At 44.2% G+C, this 21,603-nt stretch overlaps 1 protein-coding gene across 3 annotated transcripts in view; it reads right to left on the bottom strand.

Annotated features, from left to right (window-relative positions):
• Window positions 1-21,603, bottom strand: part of TIAM2 (TIAM Rac1 associated GEF 2) — a 250,965-nt gene that overhangs the window by 205,024 nt on the left and 24,338 nt on the right. The window contains exon 1 of one of the 3 annotated variants that reach the window (XM_033096065.1): window positions 19,988-20,217. The exons of 1 other annotated variant lie outside the window; for it this stretch is intronic. The gene's annotated coding sequence lies outside the window, so the exon portion shown is untranslated. Of the gene's footprint in view, window positions 1-19,420; window positions 19,456-19,987; window positions 20,218-21,603 lie in introns of those variants that run through there. One more of the 3 variants, XM_033096055.1, reaches the window with a different exon arrangement.

The raw sequence follows: 21,603 nt of genomic DNA, 5'->3' as shown, positions 1-21,603 counted from the left end.
TCTAAACTCCTTGCATGTACTCAAGTATTCATTCGAAGCCACCCCAAAGCCCGCCAGCACTCAGCAGATAGCCCCACCTCCCATATTAAACAACACTGTCCCTCAACTTCCTTCCTCCAAACCTCGAAATCCTTCTCTTCACCTTCCTACCTGCTGGCCTCAGATGTCCTCACTGCCCAGGCCGTCACCTGTGCCCTGCGGAGGCCCGCAGAATGGTGTGTCCGCTCCCCAGTACACCTTCCTGCAGCCTCTCCATTTCCAATGCGTCTGTTTCCCTCCTGTGCTTCCAAACCTGCCCATATTCCCACTGCACTCAGAATAAGCCTTTCTTCAGCCCAGTCACAAGCCGCCGTTTTATTTTTATTCTTTTTTTTGCCCCCAAAGAGTTTCCCTCAAAATCTCTTTAAAAAAAAAAAAAAAGCACACCCTCATTATCTCTACTTTGCTGACAGCAAGACATGGGGCTTCCTTTCCCAACCGCTTTCTGAAGTTTCTAATCCAATGACTCTTCTCGTTCATTTGCATGAAACACGGAAAAGTTATAAAGAAGAAAATTAAAAATCAGCTCCATCTCCACACTCTGACATACTGACCTGGAACATTCTAGCAACCACCATCCTTCCTCCTACCTGTTTATGCATACATAAACGCTCAGGTCATTTTCCACGGTGGTTTACCTTAGACATTTTGTCAGCAGCCTTGTTTCTTACGTGCCTCCCACCTCCTCCCCCAGTACCAGCGTCTCTCCTCCCCCACAGCATTAACATACACAGAGATTGTTTTCTTTATCACTTTATATTCTACAAAAAACAGGATCCTATTATACAGGGTTCTTTGCCTCTTTTCTCATGGGAATCCTTCCAAGTCAAGCGGTACAGAAATCCAAGGCATGGATGGGCCACATTTGATCCAACCAGTCCCCTGTTGAAAGCATCACTTAGTTCCCAGTTCTTTGCCACTACAAACAATGCTGCAATAAATGATCTTGTACAAACAAATTACACACAGCTGCTTTCATTTCTATGGGGTAGAGGCCCAGGGGAGAGGTGGCTGAGTCAAAGGCTATGTGCATTTTAAATTTTAATAGACTCTGCCAGTCTTTCCACAGTGGCTCTTCCCACCAGCCATGCTGGAAGATTGCCTTTTCCCAGTATTCCTGCCAGCGAGAGGTATTGTCATTTCTAAAGTTTTTACCAGTCTGACAATCTGATAGACATAATGCTTAAAAACGCTCCCTCACCTCCCACCCTCCATGGCACTCAGGAAATTAAGTCCCTTGTCTGACAGCCTTTTCTGAGCCACCTTCTCTGTCCCATAGTCTTATTTTACTTCCAAAAATTACAGGGACAGCAAAGGGGTGTCCCCGTCCCTTTTCTACTCTCTTTTCACATCCTCTTCTTTGACAACACCTTTCTTCCACAGGGTTTAGTCATCACCCCTAGGAGCTGAAGCCACATCCATATATCCAGCCAAGACCTCTCCCTTGAGCGCCAGACCTCTAACTGCTCATGGGACATTCCTCACACAGCCGGCTGACACCTCACAAATCAGCAGGATCAAACCAAACACCCCTTGACTTGCGCCCAACCTCCTCTTCCTCCGGTGCTGTTGGGAGTGCCATCGTTATCAGAGGCACGCAGGCTTGGACATCCTTTGCTAGATTTGACTCTCCCCTCACTTTGCCCCCCTATCCAGCCAGGTGCCCAGCCTGGGGAGTTCTCCGTCCCCTCTCCTGGCCATCGGGTGCAGACTGCCCCCAGAGCACCAGGACTCCCGCAAGAGCCCGGTTGGCACCCCCAGTTCCAGCACACACCCCCGACCCTGTTGATCCAACCTTCCCTCACCTCCCCAGGGGAACCCGAACATCGTAACCACACATTGAAGACCTTCCAAGCTGTTCCAACCGACCTTTCCAGCCTTTCAAGCCCATCTCTTTCACACTCCAAACTCAGCAGGAGCCATGTCTGGTTCCTCTCCCGTCAAGGAGATCCTTCTCTGATAGGGGAAGAAAAGGTAAACAGATGCTTCTTAGAACTCCCTCCGCAGCTCTGGCCCTGACAAAATAGTGCCTTTCTTTCTTAGTGTTGAGAGAAAATATCAGTTAGAATAAATTGGGTAAGTAATTGAATCATTTAATATAAACTGACAAGAAACTACAATAGGGTATATGTATGTACTCCAAAATGACCAAACACTAAAGACAGAACAGGAAAACCATCCACCATAGTCAAAAGCATCCTCCATTTATACAAATAGCAGAGAATCGTTTTACAATCACATCTGTCTCCTGATTGAGTTTCATGAATCGGATATTTATAAATGGCCGGCATGAAAGCTCAGCATGAGAGCCCTGTTCCATTATAATAGGAAAAAAAAAATCACGAGGGTGAATTTAAACCACGCTTTTTTTTTTTACCAAATAAAACTTGAAGAGAAAAAAAAAAATCTCAGAATCTATTTGGTGTAATACTTCGTCTTTAAACAAGTAATTTGAAAAAGAAACAGTGAAAATGATAACTCAAACATTTCATTGATGCCTAGGAGTTAAACATTGTCCCAAGTAACTGAGGAAAGATAAAAAGAAATAAGAGATAAGCTCCGTGACCTCAAGGAGTACAAATACTAGCTAGAGAGCTAAAACATGTACCTATGAAACGAGATAAGGGATGAAGAAATATATTTCCAAGGGCAAAAAAGTCAATACAAATGGAATATGAAGAGATTCGTCAAAATCGGTTTTCTGAACTCTGGTACATGGGAAAGCTCCCCACATTCTTTGTGTCAAAGAAAACAAAATAATGATCTGCTCCACCTAAGTTGTTTAAAAAAAAGCCTACCTAACAGTATCTTAAATGTGCGCTAGCCTAGCACTAATGATTAGATCCAAGTTTCTTCTGATGGGAAGTGTCCACGATCCATCATCCATGCTGATGGAGGGACGGGGAGTCACAGATAATTTAAACAGCTGTCTGAGCTGAGGCGCTCTTCAGATTTCCATATGGCTTGTAAAATGCACATGTGCTCTGCACCCTGCCCCCTCTCTCAAGAAAGAAGCAGGAGGAAGTCAGAAACACTGGGACCCAATCCCAGCTCCATGTCTCAATATCCTCATCTATACAATATAGATTTCCAAAAGCCTTTCCATGTCGTAGAGGGGAACACTGACTGAGAGCGCTATGTGCAAAAGCCTAGCACAGTGCTGACACAGAAGAGTCAGTCAAGGTCAGCAGCCCCACCTTTCCTCTTCCCACGAGCCAGCCCCTCAACCTTTCACAGCCTGCCACTGCCCAAATACAAAGCTCTTTAAAGCAAACATTTTAAAGCAAAAGAGACAACAGTCTACGCCAAATGGCAAGTTTATAGACTACCTACCCCGTAAATAAGCAGAGAGGTAGTTCATTACCTGCATTCTGGATTATCTAAGGCACACACAGTGTCAGTTGCACAGATGATCTAAAACTAGCTGCTAACTTCAACCCCCAGCCACACTACAGGCTCAGAAGAAACTGGGGGCTCCAGACCTGTGCCGGGCAGCAGCAAGGTGTGAGGAGCAAGAAAAGACATGAGAGGAAACTCAGAAGCCCTAGAGTGATGCCCGCTCTTAACCAATGGGAGAAACTTGGGCAAGTAACTCCTGTCACCTGTCCTGTGAAGTCTGAACTCACTCTAAGGTCTCTCCCAGTATTTTATGATTCAAATAAATCAGGGTCGCCAAATGCGGGCAGGAGGACGGGATTCCTACAAGGGCATCACAAATTTATCCTGCGGTTAATTCTGTAAAATACCATTATGTGTATTACAGAATCATGATTTAAAGGAGTTTGCTCAGGGTCAGTGGGTTTGCTTTTGTTTTCAAACCCTCCCCCACCCCAGCACAAAGGTAGAAAAAAATACTCTTTTTGTAAGGTCACAATCCATCAAAAACTCAAAAGGGAGGGGAAAACACACATCAAAATATGTAAGGATTATCTTTCTCTTCCTGCTCTGTGAACTTCCTTTTCCTGGGTGAACTCATAGTAAAGAACAGAATGAGAAAGGGGGCCCCAAGGTGAGAGTTGTCCTACAGTATAAAATGAAACAGGACAATGTGTGTGTGTGGGGGGGGGGGGTGGTAGGAGGGGGAGCGAATCGGGACTAGAACATAAAATGTTTGTAAAAAACTGGCCAGAAGGAAAGATGATCTCTTCAAATTTGTGGGCTCTACTCAAACACTGTATGTTATTTATTAACCACTCCTTTTTTTCTTTCTAGAAAGAAACTCAGTACAGTATCAGCTTTGATATATTTACAATACTTCTCTTGGAGGAAGTCCAGAGTCTACATTTGGTTTTAAAAGAAGGTTCCTCCTGCATGGAAGCTATCTCAAAAAGCCAAAACACACATTCAGAAGAGCTGAGCCTCTTGTTAACATTTTCCGAGCACACAGTAGCTACGCACCATTTGGTACCCACCAGAATCCCTCTAAATGCATGAAAAGGCTGCCAACTTCTCTACGCATTTACAGGAATAATCCTGAAAAAGTGTCCATTTGCAGGAGAACTCTATTTTTATTGGTGTGCCCAAGAAAAGTTTACTGTCTCCCAAGGGAGAGTTCACTGGTTTTAGCGACTTGGCCAAATATCAAAATAATGTAATCAAATGGATTTCTCCAAGCCAGATAAGACATAAAAACTGAGGCTGATCCCAAAGGAACTAACATGATGCTTAGCACATGTTTAAAGTATATACTAGTCATAAGGCAAACCACCATCAGACATCTCTGAGAGTAGTCGGTAGGCAGGGTGCCCTGAGACACGCCGTTTCCCAGTTCAAGGCCGAGAGTGACTGAAGTAACTGTCTACATTGTTCAAAATAAATATTTCACACCCAATTATTTCAACATGATAGAAATCTGAGAAGCCACACAATCTCAATTCAGTTCGTTTGATTTGTAAGTTGAGACACTTTGGGGATGCAGCAGCTCTATGGTCGGAGTCAAGGGAAGAGCTCCTAATACAAAAGATAAAACAGACAAAACGGTTCCCTGTCCAAAAGCTCCCCAACTAAGATCAACTCGGGAACAACGCCCCACCCCTTAATGGCGATTCCGTCTTCCAAATTGAGTGACTACCTGAAATATCTAAGGAATCATTTTGTATGTCACCCCGTGTCATAGCGTTCACCATAACATTCACGAGGCCTGAAGTTTTTAAATTAACAAAAAATTAAATTAAAATTAACAAAATGAATGCTTTTACCTCCTTCCCAGGCTTAAGAAAATGAACAGCCTGTACATATTATATTATGGACATAGCAATACCTCCCAGATGCCCCACCCCCTCATCGCTAGGAAAACTTGACCCACATCAAAGTTGATCACCTGTGATTCAAAGGGTATGTCTATACTGTTTTACAAGATTTGCTGTAATAACACATTTGTAAAACTGTAAAGATGGTCATGGGAATCCCAGGAGTTTATATGGCACAGGCTTATACAATCGTAGGCATGACCATCACATGTACTTTCGTGACTTAGCACGAACATTAGTGTCGGGGTAAACTGAGGCCCGCAGGGAAGGAGGCAGCACTGATTTCCACATGGTGGAGAGCAAAGCAAACATCAGAGAGACTGTTCGCTTCCAGAAGCATCAGGTGCTACTCTGTCCGGCGGCCACAGGAGCCGCTGAAATGTCAGGGACCTCAGCACGGCCCACGGCCCCTCGAGTGCTCATGCCTCCGAGCAGCTAGCTGACGTCCCAGATGCCACGTTAAGAGCTTCAGTCTTTTCTCTGCTTCAGTCCATCACACTTTTTCAAAAAACACCTCACTTTCTATCTCCCTTCCTTCCCATTTTAAAATTCATTCTTAAGGGAGAGGCAGGGAAGAGTGAGAAAGAGCTGTAGCACAAACATAGTTTAGAAAAGCTCCTCAGGTAATGAAGAAGAACCCTCTCTCCAGACTGAGACGCTCTGTCCTAGCTTTGTGTATCCTTCAGCGCTACTCCATGCTATATATCTATCCATCAAATATCTATCTAAGTATCTATCTATCTATCTACGTATCTATCCATTAATCCATCCATCCATTCTAGGAATATCCATATGTATAAAACCATATTTATTTTCCATATATATGTATATTATATATAATATATATAATTATATATTATACACACATATATATAAAGCTCTATATATGGATATATATCCATATCTACAGATATATAGACATATATCTATAAATATAGATATGTAAGACATATTTTTCCTTGTAACTTAGCATACCCATACGTGATGGTTAATTCTATTTGCCAACTTGGAGGGTGTTTGGGGATGAGATGAACATTTAAATTAGTGAACTCTGAGGAACACAACTGCCCTCCATAATGCAGATGGACCTCATCCTATCAATTGAAGACCTGAATAGAACAAAAAGACCTGCCCAAGGAAGAGGGAATTCTCCAAGAAACTGCCTTTAGACTTCAATCGCACCATTCGCTCTCCTGGATCTCCAGGCTGTCTGCTCACAGATTTGGATTTGCCAGCCTCCATGGGCATGTGAGCCAGTCCCGTATAATAAAGCTCTTCCTGTAGAGATTTGTACACATTAAATTTGTACATATCCAGTTGGTTCTGTCTCTCTGGAGAACCCTGACCAATACACCACACACACACACACACACACACACACACACACACACACACAGATATATGTATATAAATACTAATATATATTAAACCAAAACAAAATGTTCAAGAAAAAATAACTATCCTCACTATATGCCATATATTTAGATACTTTCCATTACATATTATGCTTATTATTCTACCTTATGTGTGTCTTAGTATGGGTCTTGGTCAAAACAAGAAAAGAAAAGAAAGCCACCAAAATATTTTTTTTAAACTCTATTCCTATATAAATGATAAACGTCTAAGTATTACTTTGTCTTGTGCACCTGAAACTAATAATAAAAAAAAAAGGTAAAAAGAAATGGCCAGCATCAAAAAAAAAAAAAAAAAAGCAAACAGTATTGACTTTTAAGAGCCATACCTCAAATCTTACACAAACTATATTAGACATTTACAGATTTCGGACTTCTATGTTATTTGCTATAGAAAGAGAGTAGTCAGACCGATGTATGTTCTAGTTTACACGAGTTATACGTCTTTCTTTCCCAATTATTAAAGTTTCATTCTGATTTTAAAAAAAAGTTTCCATCAAAATAGACGAAATTGAAGAATTTTGTAAAGTATTAAAAAAAATTAAACTACAGCTTTCTTGGGAAAAAAAGTCTATTCCTAGAATAAAAAATAAAAAAAAAATTTTGTTTAAAAATCTGACCCACTGAACTGATGTCACTACCCGTGACTCATAGTTTGCAAAACACTATTTTATTCAAAGGGCTGCATACTGCAGGCAGTGTTCTGCACCTGGATTTCTTCACTTCAGGCTGTTCCACATTTATGGATATTTAGTTTTTTTCTATTTAGATCTTGTCTTGTCAGGAGAGTGAGCTAAGAAAGAAGAGAGAAAATAAGGGTTTACAAAAAGCCCAGAACTGAGAATCATTGAGTACCAAAGTCAAGTTTAAACTAATTCACAGTTTCTCTTAAGGCAGCTTTTGGAGCTTCTGTAAAGTGGTTGACCAACAGAGCCAAGAGCAGCAGGCACACATCTTCTTTGGACATGTGTGACTTAGGGGATCTTTCATTGGTACCGCTACTCTCCCTTTTATAGTCCTCCAGCAAAGATTCCAGTAAAGGTTAGGAAATTCAGCTTCAGGCTTGACCATCAGACTTACAAGAACAGGTTAAATTATTTCAGTTCAGTGACATATACCTGCAGAGTACAAAGGCCAGAAGACACGTCACTATCACCCAAATAATCCACCCCACCCATTTCGACCAAAAATGTGTTGAAAATCTTTTATGTTACCATGAAATTCTCAAACTCACTGACTTCCTACCTACTTACACATCCTAAGCACAGTTTCTTATACTAAAAAGCACAACCTTAATGTTAAGTCTGGGGGTCAGACTCTTTCAACAGTTTCAAGAGCATACAGAATCAAAGAGAAAGCTACAAATGCTGGAGCCTCAGAAATCATCTCTACCATTGGTTCATTACTGTGTTGGGTTCTTCAGGGACTTCTCCCATCTCCACCCCAGGGGAGTAAGAAAAAGGACACATGAATCCTTTTGCCCTCTAGCCGTGCCGTAGCTAACAAAGTTCCAGTTCACTATTTCTTTTGTATTTTTGGAGTTTCACTCAACATGTAGTTTGGAACAAAAGATGCCTCAAAGCTTTGAAAGCCACTAATATGGTAGCATTTCACAGATAGGAAAACAGACGCTGAGGTGCTAAATGCTGTGCATGGGTCTATGTCCCCATGCAGTGCCGACCAGCACTGAGCCCCCAGGGCAGCAGTTCCACAAAGGTGGTCCTGAATCAACAGCAGCAGCACGCCCAGAAACTTCCCACAAATGAAAATTCTCAGGCCAATCCCATATCCCAATCAGAACCTATAAGGTGGGGGGCAGCAATTTGGGTCTTAACAAGCCCTCCTGGATAGTCTTGTGTCCTCAAGTTCGACAATCTTAGTTCTGGAACAATCCCTCTTAGTCTTTCCCTTGTTCTCTTCCTCTTCCTCGTCTAACCCCAGGTCCCTACTACACCGGAAGCAACTGCCCCGCAAATATTGAACCTAACGAGAGACTGACTCACTGAAAACGTAAAGCCCTCACGAGAAGGTATTTGAACTCTGCTATAATGCAGTCAATACATTTCTTTCTTTTCTCAGAGTAAGAACACCCACATCCAAAAGGGTCACAGAAAAGTTTCTTAAGTTTTCAGAGAATAATTCCAGAGGGAAGAATTTACTAATCCTTCAGAGATCAAACTTCAAAACAGATGAACATGCTAAGAAATTTATTTCCAGAAAACTAGGATCACAGCACCGTAGGCTGTCAGCGACCAATAATACCTAAAAAGAGCACCAAAAAGACAAAGAGAGAAAACGTGGGAAGATTACTAAACTGAGACAGCTCCTTCCGGGAAAACCTCGGATACTGGATCAGCCCTACTCTGCGGTGATTAATGTCACTGCACCTCATGTTTTGTGAGGTCTGAGGTCCGTGTCCGTCATCTACACAGGTAAACTCGCTGAGCTTCTGCAGAATGAAAACGCAAGAGGCACTAGGCCGGCTAGCTCACCGCTGTGAGCCACAGCTCAGTATCATGCTAGTTTAATACATTTCAAGAATGCCAGAGGGGAAATCACAATATGAGGCCCAGACGTCTAAAACTAGGAGACACTGCTGTGCGAATCAACCTATTCAAACCCGCTACTCATTTTTTCCTTTGTGAAGTATCATCTGTTACACTAGTTCTCTCGTAAGCACACCCTAGATGAACTTTCATCTTGAAAAGTAAATATATCCTAAAGTGGAAAGGCCTGCTGGCGTGGGGGGAGGTCCATAAGGGAGAAGCTTTTAACTAATTTCCTGAATTGAATAATGTGAAAAGTGTGGTTGGCTCACAAAGGACTTAAACGTTGCCACAGCTTCTGCTCATTTTTTCACTTAAGATATATTTGTACAAAGGGTTACACTGCCATAACGATGATCTGATTGGTAAAACCTTCCTCATCTCTTGGCAACACCCCCCTGCCCTCACCCCACACAAGCTCCTACCTGCTTGCATACCTGCAAAAGCCTGCACAATGATCCAATAACAAAGACACAAAACTCAAACACCAGACTTCAGGCTACAATGGACAGGTGATTTCTTTTTGACTGGACAGTGAGGTTTCTCTTCTTGGACTCCATCCTGTCACTGCAAGACTTGCAGGGACCTGCCCTTACAGCTGAGGGTGCACGGGGGAGCACGGCACACGCCTTACAGCAGAGAACAGTCACAACCTCCAGCGACCTTCTTTATGGCCACATTACTAACTTCTCCCGTTAGTCTGGATATAATCAAAACAAAAATGTATTTTGAATTTCATGGACATCTGCTTTATAATGATTTTGTTTATCATAATATAAATTGATAGGCTTTGAAGATGTCCGTTGTTTCTTCTTAAAACAACTATTGACAATTATTTGACAACTGACAATGATTTTTAAAACTACTTATAACAAAGGCAAGATAAAGCTGTTTCCTCTTACACAAAGTAAAGGGGTGAACTAGATTGCTTCTAAGCTTCTTTTCAGGTCAATTTATGTATACAGTATCCTCAAACCCCTACTCACACTTAATTCAGAAACGGCCTACTGATCCCCGTGCAGGGGACACCACTGGCTTTAACCCATCAACTCCAGCGGCAGGCCACTTTCTCTTAGTCAAGTCAAACACTCTTCTGAGCAGGCTCTAAAGTACACAAGCTAAGAAGTTGCTTCACCTTTGCGAGTTCCAAAAATTCACAGGTTTAATTCCTACCCCCACAGAACAACTAACACATGTCCTGGCTTTTTGATGCACTCCTCATAACAAGTCCTTCTAACTTTTAAACATGGAGAAAAAAGTCTAGAGCAAGGGATTCTGGGTCCAGGTCCAGCTCTGCGTGACATTAACTCTTACAATGGGGAATTAAAGCAGGTCATTTAACATCCCCGAAACATCAAGCGTCTCTTCTGAAAAATGGGTAGAATTACATGATTCCTAAAGGTTACTGCGTTCTAAAATGCCTATAGACATATGATGACTATTAAAGTAATACAGCATGGTTTGTGATTTGGGACATTTTGAATATGCATATGTGAATATAAATCTTCATGGCTGTATCACTATTAAGGACATATCTTCTAAAGTCTGTCATATCTTCTATTGCACACAGAAATATAAATGTACTTTTACACTGTGAAATTACCCAAGAAATTTTAATACACTCTATAAATGTTTACAGGTTTTCCTTTAGACAAAAAGAAAATTATATGAGGTGTTATTTTAATGTTAACAATAAAATATGTATGTGCCCCTCTGTTTTCAGAACTACCCATTTACTGAGTTGCTGAAAATTCCAAGTGCTGGCTGCCACTCAAGTTTTAGTGAATTTTCTAACTAATGAGGTTTATCAAGCCATCAAGATGTAGCTTCTGTGACAGACAGCTTTGCAAAAAAAAAAAAAAATGCCATACTGCGATGACATTCTCGTCTCAACACACACCAAGACTTCAGCAATTGTCAACCGTCCTTCTGGATTCAATTTCCTCACACACGCACATGAATGGCTAAGGTGGAACTTAACAGTTGGATTTAGTGACATTCCTAAATTCTTAAAGACAGGTAATTTTAAAATTCCAATTACACAGAAAGCTAAAACAGAACTAAGAAAAACATTGCCTGCTAGTATTTCTTAGGAAATGGCTTTTATCGAAAAAAATTTAAAATGCTTCATCATTAATAGTTATTACAACATAGATATTTCTAGTTTTCATTATTAATATGCTTATAATATTTAACAAATGTTTTCTTTAGAGACCAGATGTGTCTTTTTACAAATAGCCCTATCAAACTACAAATCATGGATCAGTCTGGACTAAGGAGAACTGTACTGCCTTTATATGTGGATAACCTCCAAATCTCTTGCCCATCTCTGGAAAATTAACTAACACGGTTAGATCTTACAATCCTATTGAGCCATTTCAGACGAGACCATGCAGGGCAAAGGCCTGGAAAAAGGGACCTGGACCTCCCTCTCCAAGCTGACTGTCCTCAGAGAGCAAGTCTGATCAAAAGGGCAGAATTTCTCAAAAGTACAATCAAAAGCCACCAGCAAATCCTAGTATGCTTGATAAAATGCACCCCCGGCCCCCAAATTATCATCTCCATGAACTCCTGGAATCTGCATTTTAACAGGCTCCCAAAGTGATATTTATGCAAACTCAAGTGTGAGACCTTCCATCACTGGCTTCAGTTTCTCCACCTGTAAGAGAAGGTAACAAGACTTGACCATTATCTCTAAATCCTCCTCTGACTCATCTTTACAATCTGTTACATTAAGACTCAGCAATGCTGTCCTTTTACCAACATCCTCATAGTAGCTTTCTTTACCTTGGGCCCAAAGTGGCTACTTTGTTCTACATACATTTAAGTGGCTAGTTTGTTTGCATGCAGTCTACATGGCTACTTTGTTTCTCATATATTCTCCTACCCCTGCCCTGCTCTCCATAACTCCACCTTCACCACCTCCATTTAAGGCATTGATCTTATTTCAGATTCTTCCTTGGCCATTCTTCCAGTTCAGCGCAGAACTCCCCTACATCCAGTCCCAGAGTACTTGAAATCCATATTATCCGTAGCCCCCAAGATCACAGATAAGAACCTCCTCAGCAATGACTAATGACTTAGTCTAGATTTACCAAGACCCCCAACACATTCACCGGCCCTGTCCTCCTGACTGGTGATGGTTATCTGTCACCTAGTCATGCTCAAATGCCAGTGAGCATAATAGCACATGACAAATATAGTACTTACACATTTTGTTTGTTTGTTTGTTTGTTTGCTATTTTTGTTTTTGAGTACTTATACATTTTTATCAAGTTTTTGCTTCTGCTTTATTATACTCTATTGGCGCAGAGAATTATTGAGTTTTATAGACAAAAGAAACCCTAAAAGCCATTTTGTCCAACGTGACGCTCTGCCCACCAAAGTTACCAATTAAGAAAGGGAAACCCAGAGAGAATGACGTTTTGTTCAAGATCACACAGCTATTTTTGGCAAATCTACCCAAAACCCAGAGCTCCCATCTTTGTTTAATATGATTTGCTGACTACCTGCATTATTACCTCTGACTGGACAAACACCAAGTCAATCAAACACATACACGTATCTTTCAAATAGTCCATCCTTTGTTGTCTATCAGAATGGAGAAAAGTGAAGGCACTGATAAAAGTCATATGTGTCCCAAAACATCACATATTGCAACTTTATGGAATGATCGCTTTTATGTAGTTCATAAGGAATCTGACTGGGAGTGGGGAAGGGGGGGGCACACATACAACCACTGCGTGGGCAACGCAGCCATTTAGCAGACGGACCCTACGAGTGGTGAGGACAGAGTGGTACTTTCCAAGAGAAAATGAGGGGTTAGAAAAGGATTAGGGAGAGCTTCAGAAGGATGGCATCTGAGATGAGCCTGGAGGGCGGAGGAAACCAGCATTCTCCAGTTACAATTCTGATAGAGATGGAAAAAAAAAAAAAAAAAAACCCTGCTAGCAGGGGGTGGATGTATATGTAATGAATGGATTCAGTCAGTGAGATTTCTGATTTTCTTTTAAATATTGTGTAAAATGAAGTTACTTACCCACCTGATGTACAGAGCACTTCCCAACAAGAAGTTAAACAGACACTTGTTAAGGGAGCGTTGTTACAGATAACCCGTTTCATGGAAGGATTAGGATTTTCCAGAGGGAAAGTTCAAAATGGACCAGTGAATTGGGACAATATTTTGGTTTCTGATTTGGCAAACATCCATCAAGTCTTCATGTCTTCATACAGTAGGTATGGACCTCAGCAGTTTCAAACGCCACCAACACAAATAACTCAATTCATTTTAATGTTTTCCAGCTGTATTCTTAGTTTCTGTTCATATGTATAAGTGCTCTCTTTTGAAAGGGCAATAAAATCCATTTTAAACTAGCTTCATGGTTCTACAGAGTGGTTAGTGTAAATATAACTATTCTCCTACCAACCACCACCCGAGCATGAGGCCAGAAGAGGAAAGTTAGTAAGAAGAATGTGATGCCTCATCTATCAGAAGACACTGGAAATCATTAGGGAACAATTTTATTTTCTCCCTGCGGAATCTAAGGCCCTTTAGGTGAGGCACTAAATGAGCAAACAGTGTATTCAGGACCAGAATCTAGAACTGTGAATACCCAACATAATGACATGGATACTACTTCCAAAGCATCCTTAGCAAAGATGGAGAAAACTTATTTTTAGCAGAGTATTATTGACAATAAAGAGTCAAATATTTGGCAAAGGGTCATTCAACTCCACAATCATTATACTACCTTTAAAAACAATTTCAGTTACCACTTCACACATTCCATCGACCACCGCTAAAGAGCTTCCATCACTGAAGTACCACACTGAGCCTGGAAGGCGTTTGGAAGAAAGTCACCAAGCACTCCGTGTGACAAGAGAAATCACCAACCGCTAAATGCCATCTAATGAATTGCAACAACTGATACAGGCCCCAGCTGACCTGAGCTCCTGGAAGCACGGGAAGTGCATCACACGCAAACAGATGGCTTTGCTGACTCTCACTGGATAGGAAACAGGGTTTGCCAAACAGGGAAGAACCAGCACAGGGGAGGACAAAGGGAACCCTGTGCAAAGGGATGGGAAAACAAGGAGGGTGCCTATGCTTTGCTATCCCAGCACACAGCTCCATCCTACTGCACATCCTTACACAACCTGAGACAGACGAGTTACATGTACCAGGGGGAGGGATGCAGGGAGGGAACAGCTAACGTTCCCTGAGCTCTTTCCCTGTGACAGGCATGGTTCTAAGCACATTACGTTAAGTAATTCATTAATTTCTCAATGCTCAAAATAATCTTTGATGAGGAAAGCTTGGCTGCCACACTCCTTTTAGAGATGAAAATCCTGAGGCCTGGAATGCTCTTTCCTAGACAAAAAACCACTTTGGACTTAAAAATAACAACATAAAACATTGCACTAAGTCCCATCGCTTTATTTAAAGGCAATGGGACTCCTTACCTTTTACCAGTTTGAAAGAAGATTTACAAGCTTATTTACTATGCCATTTCCCAAACTACTAATGACAAGAGAGTCTTCTCGATTCTAGCTTTACATCCTGTTCTCAATGCAAAGGAATCACTTAGTAATGGGAACCACGTCCAAGAGACACATTCAGAAACCGAACCATGAATTTAAAAGAAATCTTGTAATCCAACACCATGAAAACACAATGAAAGCTGCAGTCCAGATTCTGTTACTCAATGTACAAACCTCATAAATGGAAACAAAGCAGACCGATGTCCAGCTGGATGGAATGCCTGGAGAGGAGCGGGCCGGATCCCAGGCCAGACAGAATCCAAGAGAGGAAATACACAGCACACGCCTGGTGGGGAGGTTCCAGGGGCACCGGCCTGTATCTACTGGCCTCCGTCTGGGGGGTGGGAGGGGCTTCAGCTTGGGCGCTGCTTGCTCTTCCTTAAAATTATGAACTAATAAAAGCTTTCAAATTCTAGATTGTTTTCATGAAAATCCTTGATTCACTTACAATTCTTGACATGGTAACAGCTGAGACAGATGGAGGGGATCGGGGAACATTAACTGGATACAACCCTCCCTGCCCTCTACCCTCTCTCACTCGCCATGTCCATTCCACCTCCTTCGCATTTCAGGAACCTCTCCCTGTATCTGTCCCCACTACTCCACTGCCACTATTCTATCGGTACAATTTCAACTGATCTTCTTCCTGCCAGTCTTGCTTTCCTAAATTCACCCACCACAATCTAAATAGGGACTGGTCTAGCCTGCCAATTGCTCCTCTGCCTAAGACTCAAGTGATTTGCTTTTATGGCACTTCACGTCACTGGCCTTTCTTCTCTCTTTGAAGTAAGTTCTCTTAACTGAAGTTCAGAGATTAAAGGTACTCAATGTATCAGAGGGGCTCACTAACTACCTGTTCAGTGTTGAGGGGCTGTTGTGTGCGCTTCACTTTCTTCCTCATTCCACAGAAGCCTTGCCGCTCTCTTCAGAGAAATGAATACAGGAGATGGAGTACACAGAGCCTAATACCGTGCCTGGGAGGCACTTCCTGCCACAGAGTCTTACTCTCATCTTGTTCCTCTTCAGTGTTCCAAAATTGGCAAAGTGTTTTCACACATGTGAGCACACTCCATCCTAACAACTGAGACTTAGGAGGTTACATGAAGAAACCGAGGCCAGTGATGTTTAATTCGCAGAATCAAGGCTAGTTTTTGGACAGACCTACTGATTCCAAATCCTGAGTTCTCCTATGACACCCTTCTGTCAGGAGTTTTGGCTACTTTTAGAGAAAACACTTTCTACCCATCTCTTCCATAAAAGTTTATCTAATGCTTTTTATTGCATTTAAAGAATACAAACACCTAGGCCAAATTCCACCATAATGGACTCCAAAGACTTTGGTCTGTGCTACATCAAGTAATTACGTTAAATAAGTAAGCGATCAACTGCCTCATTCATTCATTCCTGGATTCAATAAATATGTATCACACACCTATTTCGCACAGGGCATTGTGTTCGGTGCTAGGAAATCTTCCCTGTCCCTGAGATATTATAATTAGTCCAGACCTTCAAGACTTCCCCACTGAACCAATGATGGAACACACAGAAGGCTGTTCTTATAGGTACTTGAATAAACAGACCAATGAATTATGAGCCAGGAAATCCAAGAGTTCATCCTGGTTATGCCCCTACATAACCTCTGTGACCCTGGAGGAGTCTCCGCTACTAAATTTCTTTTTCCATAAAAGGGAAAAATTGGCATTATCTTTAAAGTTCGTCTATGCTATAAATTCTAGAGATTCCAGGATTTCATATAACTGGCAAATTCTTTGACAAAGGTATGATTTTATATCATAATTTTATACATTTTTATGAGATGAGCTATATATTGATTGCAGCTTTAAAAGATATCTCCAGATTTCCCCACAAATTGTTACAAGTGTTTAACTACATACAAATTTGGAGCACTTATAAGAATCTTGCAGCCAACTTAACTTGCAAGTTGCCCCAACATGGAAACTGCATTTGTCACATGTAAATTGTGACTTTAGATGTTGATCTCTTTAGAGAACCTAAATAAATCAGACTCAAAACCTTCCTTGCTTACTTTCTTGTTTAATTCTGTGCAAATGTCACTTTAGGATGACTTCAATTCTTGGATATGAAAATAGCACTTCAATCCAATTTATTAGCACATGTTAATGTGCACAGAGCTCTTTATGGCCTTACTTTCAAAATTCTTGCACCCTTAACCCTCTTAGAAAAGGACAATTGGATGTGCGAACCTTTCTGCTTTGAAAGGTAGTCAGCAGAAGAGGCCCACCACCTTTTGGCACACATCTCTGATGTCTACCTGTGAAATCACAAGTCAGATTCTTCCCTGTAATCAAGGAGAAGACACATCTAAAGATCCCGTGAACCGCCAGACGTAAGACAGAGCAAACTGAAGCACATTCCTACATACTGACTTACATGACGATTCTGACTCCAAATTCTTGCTTCTTTCTAGAGTTCCGTAGAAATGATCCTTTCTTTTCTCACTCATTCTAGGAGTCTTAAGTGAGTTCCTGCTCTGTCAGTCTCTGTCATGGCTCTTGACTACAGCAGTGGGGAAAGATCAAAGCAGGATCATCACTAGCCCATACTGTACCTTTGGGTGAATTACAAAAGGTGCCCCTTTCCAGTGGAGAGGAGTGCACCAAAAGGGCCTTGGCAAGTGAAGCATACGTTGGATTTCAGCCTCCACTTGCCCATTGGATAGGATGACCTTGTGCAGTGAACAACTTGCACAACCGTACAAGGTGGCATGGCCAGATGTGTAAAAAACAAACAAAATAACAACATCGTGTTGTAGTAGAGGAATTAACTACTAGAGAAGAAAGAGCTTAACAGCCTAGAGATAATGGGGAAAGAAGGCCTGCTAGAGAAGATATCTGACTGACACATGAAGGATGTGTGGGTAGTTAACAGATGGTGAAATGGAGTAAGAACAGTATAAGCAGAATGTTCATTCATTCCAGATAGTGGTCTGGAAATGACAACTTGGAAGTAGTTTGATGGGTCTGGCAGTGTGTGTGCATGCGCATATGTGTAAGCAGGGAAGGGGAGGGAGACCTGGGGAACAATCAGGAAATGAGGCTGGAGAGGCAGGCAGAGACCAGATTATGAAGCATCTTATATGGCATGTTAAGGTGTTGAAGCCTGATTCTGAGATCATTGGGGGCTTCTTTTGTAAACAACAAACTCTTCTTCAGTTGTACCTTGCCATATTTTTCACATTTACCAATCAGAAGTTTCTGATACCCTAAAGTAACACGTTTTATCCTATAAGGCAAGCAGGTAATGCAATGGAGAAGGAGTTTGCTTTTAGACCTGCGCCAATCTTGATACTGCATTTTTAGAATGCAAAAAGCTTAAAGAACACCAGGAAATATCTTTCAGTGTGTATATACACAAGTTTTATTAGTTAGGCTGAAATTATGAGCCCGGTAATTGACACTTTTTATTCAGAGCCTAGGCCTGAAATATTTATGGCATATGGTCTGCGCCTGAAAGAAACTTGGAGGACTTCTTTAAATAAAACACTTATAGTGACACAGGCTTAAACCTATTGGAGAGGGAATTGGAGACAGGCAGGTGCTATCCGTTAAAATAATTATGTTAGCAATATTTGAGGAACAGGAGGAGAATGGGTGAATAACCATAAGAGAACCCCAAGACCTTCATCACGTGGTGAATAAAGGTCATATCACGACCCAAGGCTGCCTAGAAGATTACAAGTGTCACCAGGGCCACCGCAGAGGAAATACAAGAAAACCTCCCCATGAAGGAAATTATCTTCAGGACCAAGCCTTTCCCCCCCTCTTCCTCTACCCCCAATTAAGTAAAGTTACCCTATTTTGCTATTTTTAAAAGTAAGAAGAGGCTTGGAAGCTCATCAGTATTAAGTTTCACGGCTTCTTAAAGATAAACTCCCCGGTGCAATCTTACTCCCATACCTTGACGGCGGCAGTCGGCAGTCGACGGTGGGAAGAATGGACTCTTTTCTTCCTAAACTGTTTTTGGTAAATATGATCCATTTGGGACACAACGTGTCGACTTTCCCAGAAACTTGGCACCTCCCTCCCCCTCCCCCAGCAGCAGGGCCCGTCGGGGACCGTGGCAGGCGGTCGTGGTGGACTTCTCCCCCTCCCTGTCGCGACAAGGGGTCCCACCGCCCGGCAGGGCCTGGGGCTTGGCAGGGACGCCGCAGCTGAAAGTTGAGCCGCCGCCGGGCCGGGATCAGCTCCGCCAGCACCTCCTGCGCGCTGCGCCCCCGGCACCCACGACGGCCAGGCTTGGGGCGCGGACACACTCACACGGAGGCCGGGGCAGAGCGCGGTGAGCTCGCGGGCGCGGGGACCAGGGCACCGCGTGTAAGCCTGCACTGGGAAGTGTCCCCTCCGCCGGGCCCAGAGCCCGGGGCGCTGCCACCCTCCGCGGGGTTCGTGCCCGTCCGCTCTGCGCTCAGCAGCCGCGACCCTCGGCGCACCTCCTGGGGAAGGAAGGGGGCAGAGCGCCGGGAACAAAGCGGGGAGGAGGTGGGACCCCGGGCCGGCATCGCGCCCGCCCGCAGGGGAGGCGCCGCCGCCGCCGCCGCCGGAGCCGCGCCGGCACCGGAGAGGTCTGGGGCTCGCCCTCCGCTGCTCGTTACCTTGGCTCCGGCGCCGGGCACAGGCCGCCCGTGGGCCACACGGCCGCTGCCGTCTCGCCGCCGCGCCCCCCGCGCGGGGCCCCGCAGGGACGCCGGGCGGCGCCCGGGCGGAGTTGCAGAAGTTGCGGGGTCGCTCGGTTCTTCTCCGGCGCGGGCAAGGAGCCCCCGGGACCGCAGCCACGCTACCCCTCGCCCTGCGTGCAGCGCGGGCGCTGGCCGGAGCTGCCGCACCTTTCTTCCAGGCCGCTCCGCCCGCCTCGCTCCCCGCCCCGCCGCCCTGCCCACCCCACCCCACCCCTCCCCTCCCTACCCCACCCCACCCCACCCCACCCCACCGATCTCCCCCACCAAGCACCCCCTCCTTCCCAACTCTGGCTCGCTCTAATCCCCAGACCCCGGCGTCCGCACCCGACCCTGGCCTCCGGTGTTTCCTTTGGGACATCCCAACTAACCAAAACCAAGAACTCAACAAGCACTGAGTAAGCGCCGACCCTGCGCTAGGCGACCCGGCTGCCATCGTAGACGCGAGGCGTGAATCAGATCCAGTGCCTTCCCCAAAGAGCTTACAGTGGCTACGTTTCCTCGGGGACCACCAGGGACAGAAGCAGGCAGGATCTGAAGTCTCGTGGGCAGGCAGGAAAGAGAGGAGAGAGATCGAGGTGACAGTTGAGTGGAGACTGAGAGTCCAGGAGAATTCGGACTTTCCAGGTGAAGAAACCGCGGGTTTATTAGAGAAACCTGAGTGATCCAGAAGGCCCGGGTGGGGGCAGGGGAGGCCGCTCGGGAGAAACCGGGATGAGTGCTGCCTTCCTAGGATCGCTGCCCTCGCATTCACAAAGGCTCTCCCTGGAGAGGGGAGGGGAGGGAGGGCAGATATAGTCCATGGGGGTGCGAGTGTGGCTCCTCCAAGAAGCAGGAACCAACCAAGGCAGGGCGAGATGTGGAGGATTTTCTTAGGGGAAGTGGCTTTGGAACTAAATGGGAGGGGAGCGGCGAGAGCCGGGAGAGAGCCAGGCTCGCTGCACATCTGCCCCGTGAAGGAGTGCGGGAAGCAATCAGTCTAACCTCCCAGCAGTATGGGGAAGATCACCCGTGAGTCCTAAATCCAAAGTGCCCCATCAGAGGGGTCCCAATTCTCCTTGGAACCCACCTGCCCTCGTATCCACGTCTCTACCAGTCACTGGCTGGGAGCAGCCAGGTGGGAAGTGCGGCCTTCAGCACAAATCCAGAGGTGAATTTCAGAGCACAACAGCCAGGGCGCTTGGTCAGCTAAGCTCCCAGATAGCTGGAGAAGGAAGACTCTCACAGCTGCCCGTGGTTAAAAGACAAATGGGATCAACTTTCCCACTCCCCACCCCCCTTCCCCCGGGGCAGGTTTTAAATGAAGCCCCGGGGTTTGCTGTGATTAAGCAGACCTGGCTCTGCACCTTCAAAGGCCCCTGGCTCTGTGCACGCTGAGCTGGTGACCGATCCATTCCCCTACAGAGGCTCTCCCTCCCCACTCCCACACCCGGTCGTGTCTCCACAGGGCACACCTTGGAAAATGCCAGCCACTCCACTCATCCGTCCATCCTGGCATCACTTCCTCCAAGGAGCTCCCCCCCTTAGCATGTTATTCACTTCTGCCACAGACCTGCCACACTGGGGTCTTTTTTGTTTCCCCGCTTGCTTCTTGTATTGCATTTTTTCAGTCTTAAAAAAAATTTTTTTTTTATTATACAAGTAATATGTTCATTGCACACACTTGGAAAAATACATATGACCCAAATGTCTCCAACTCCCCAGTCTTCTAGGGACACCTTCCCTTGGTAGCTAAGTAATTGGCATCTGAGCCCACATCCCACCAGGAGAGATAAACGATAGTGATTAAACAGTGAAAGTTTAACATAAAGAATTATCAACTACAACAGGATTTGGAGCAATGAGGAATTGACTAGTAAGAAGTAAAGGGAACTCAAAAGAAAATAGAAATCGCAGATACAGGGATGGAAGGAGCAGCCACCGCCCTAGGGATGAGATAGAGCAACAAAGGATGAACCTCCCCCTCCCCCAGGCTGAGACCCAGATCTGGTCGGGGAGGGCGTGGCCATGGCTCATTAAATGGTAGAAAGTTCATTTTGGTATCATGACAGTGGAACTTGCTGGCAAAATACACCTTCTAGAGTGTGGGGAAAGCTGTTGAC

Source organism: Rhinolophus ferrumequinum, chromosome 3 (genome assembly GCF_004115265.2).
Source record: "Rhinolophus ferrumequinum isolate MPI-CBG mRhiFer1 chromosome 3, mRhiFer1_v1.p, whole genome shotgun sequence".
Classification (NCBI taxonomy): Eukaryota; Metazoa; Chordata; class Mammalia; order Chiroptera; family Rhinolophidae; genus Rhinolophus; species Rhinolophus ferrumequinum.
The sequence above is the reverse complement of the archived record's forward strand: the minus strand, read 5'-3'. Positions and strand labels throughout refer to the sequence as shown.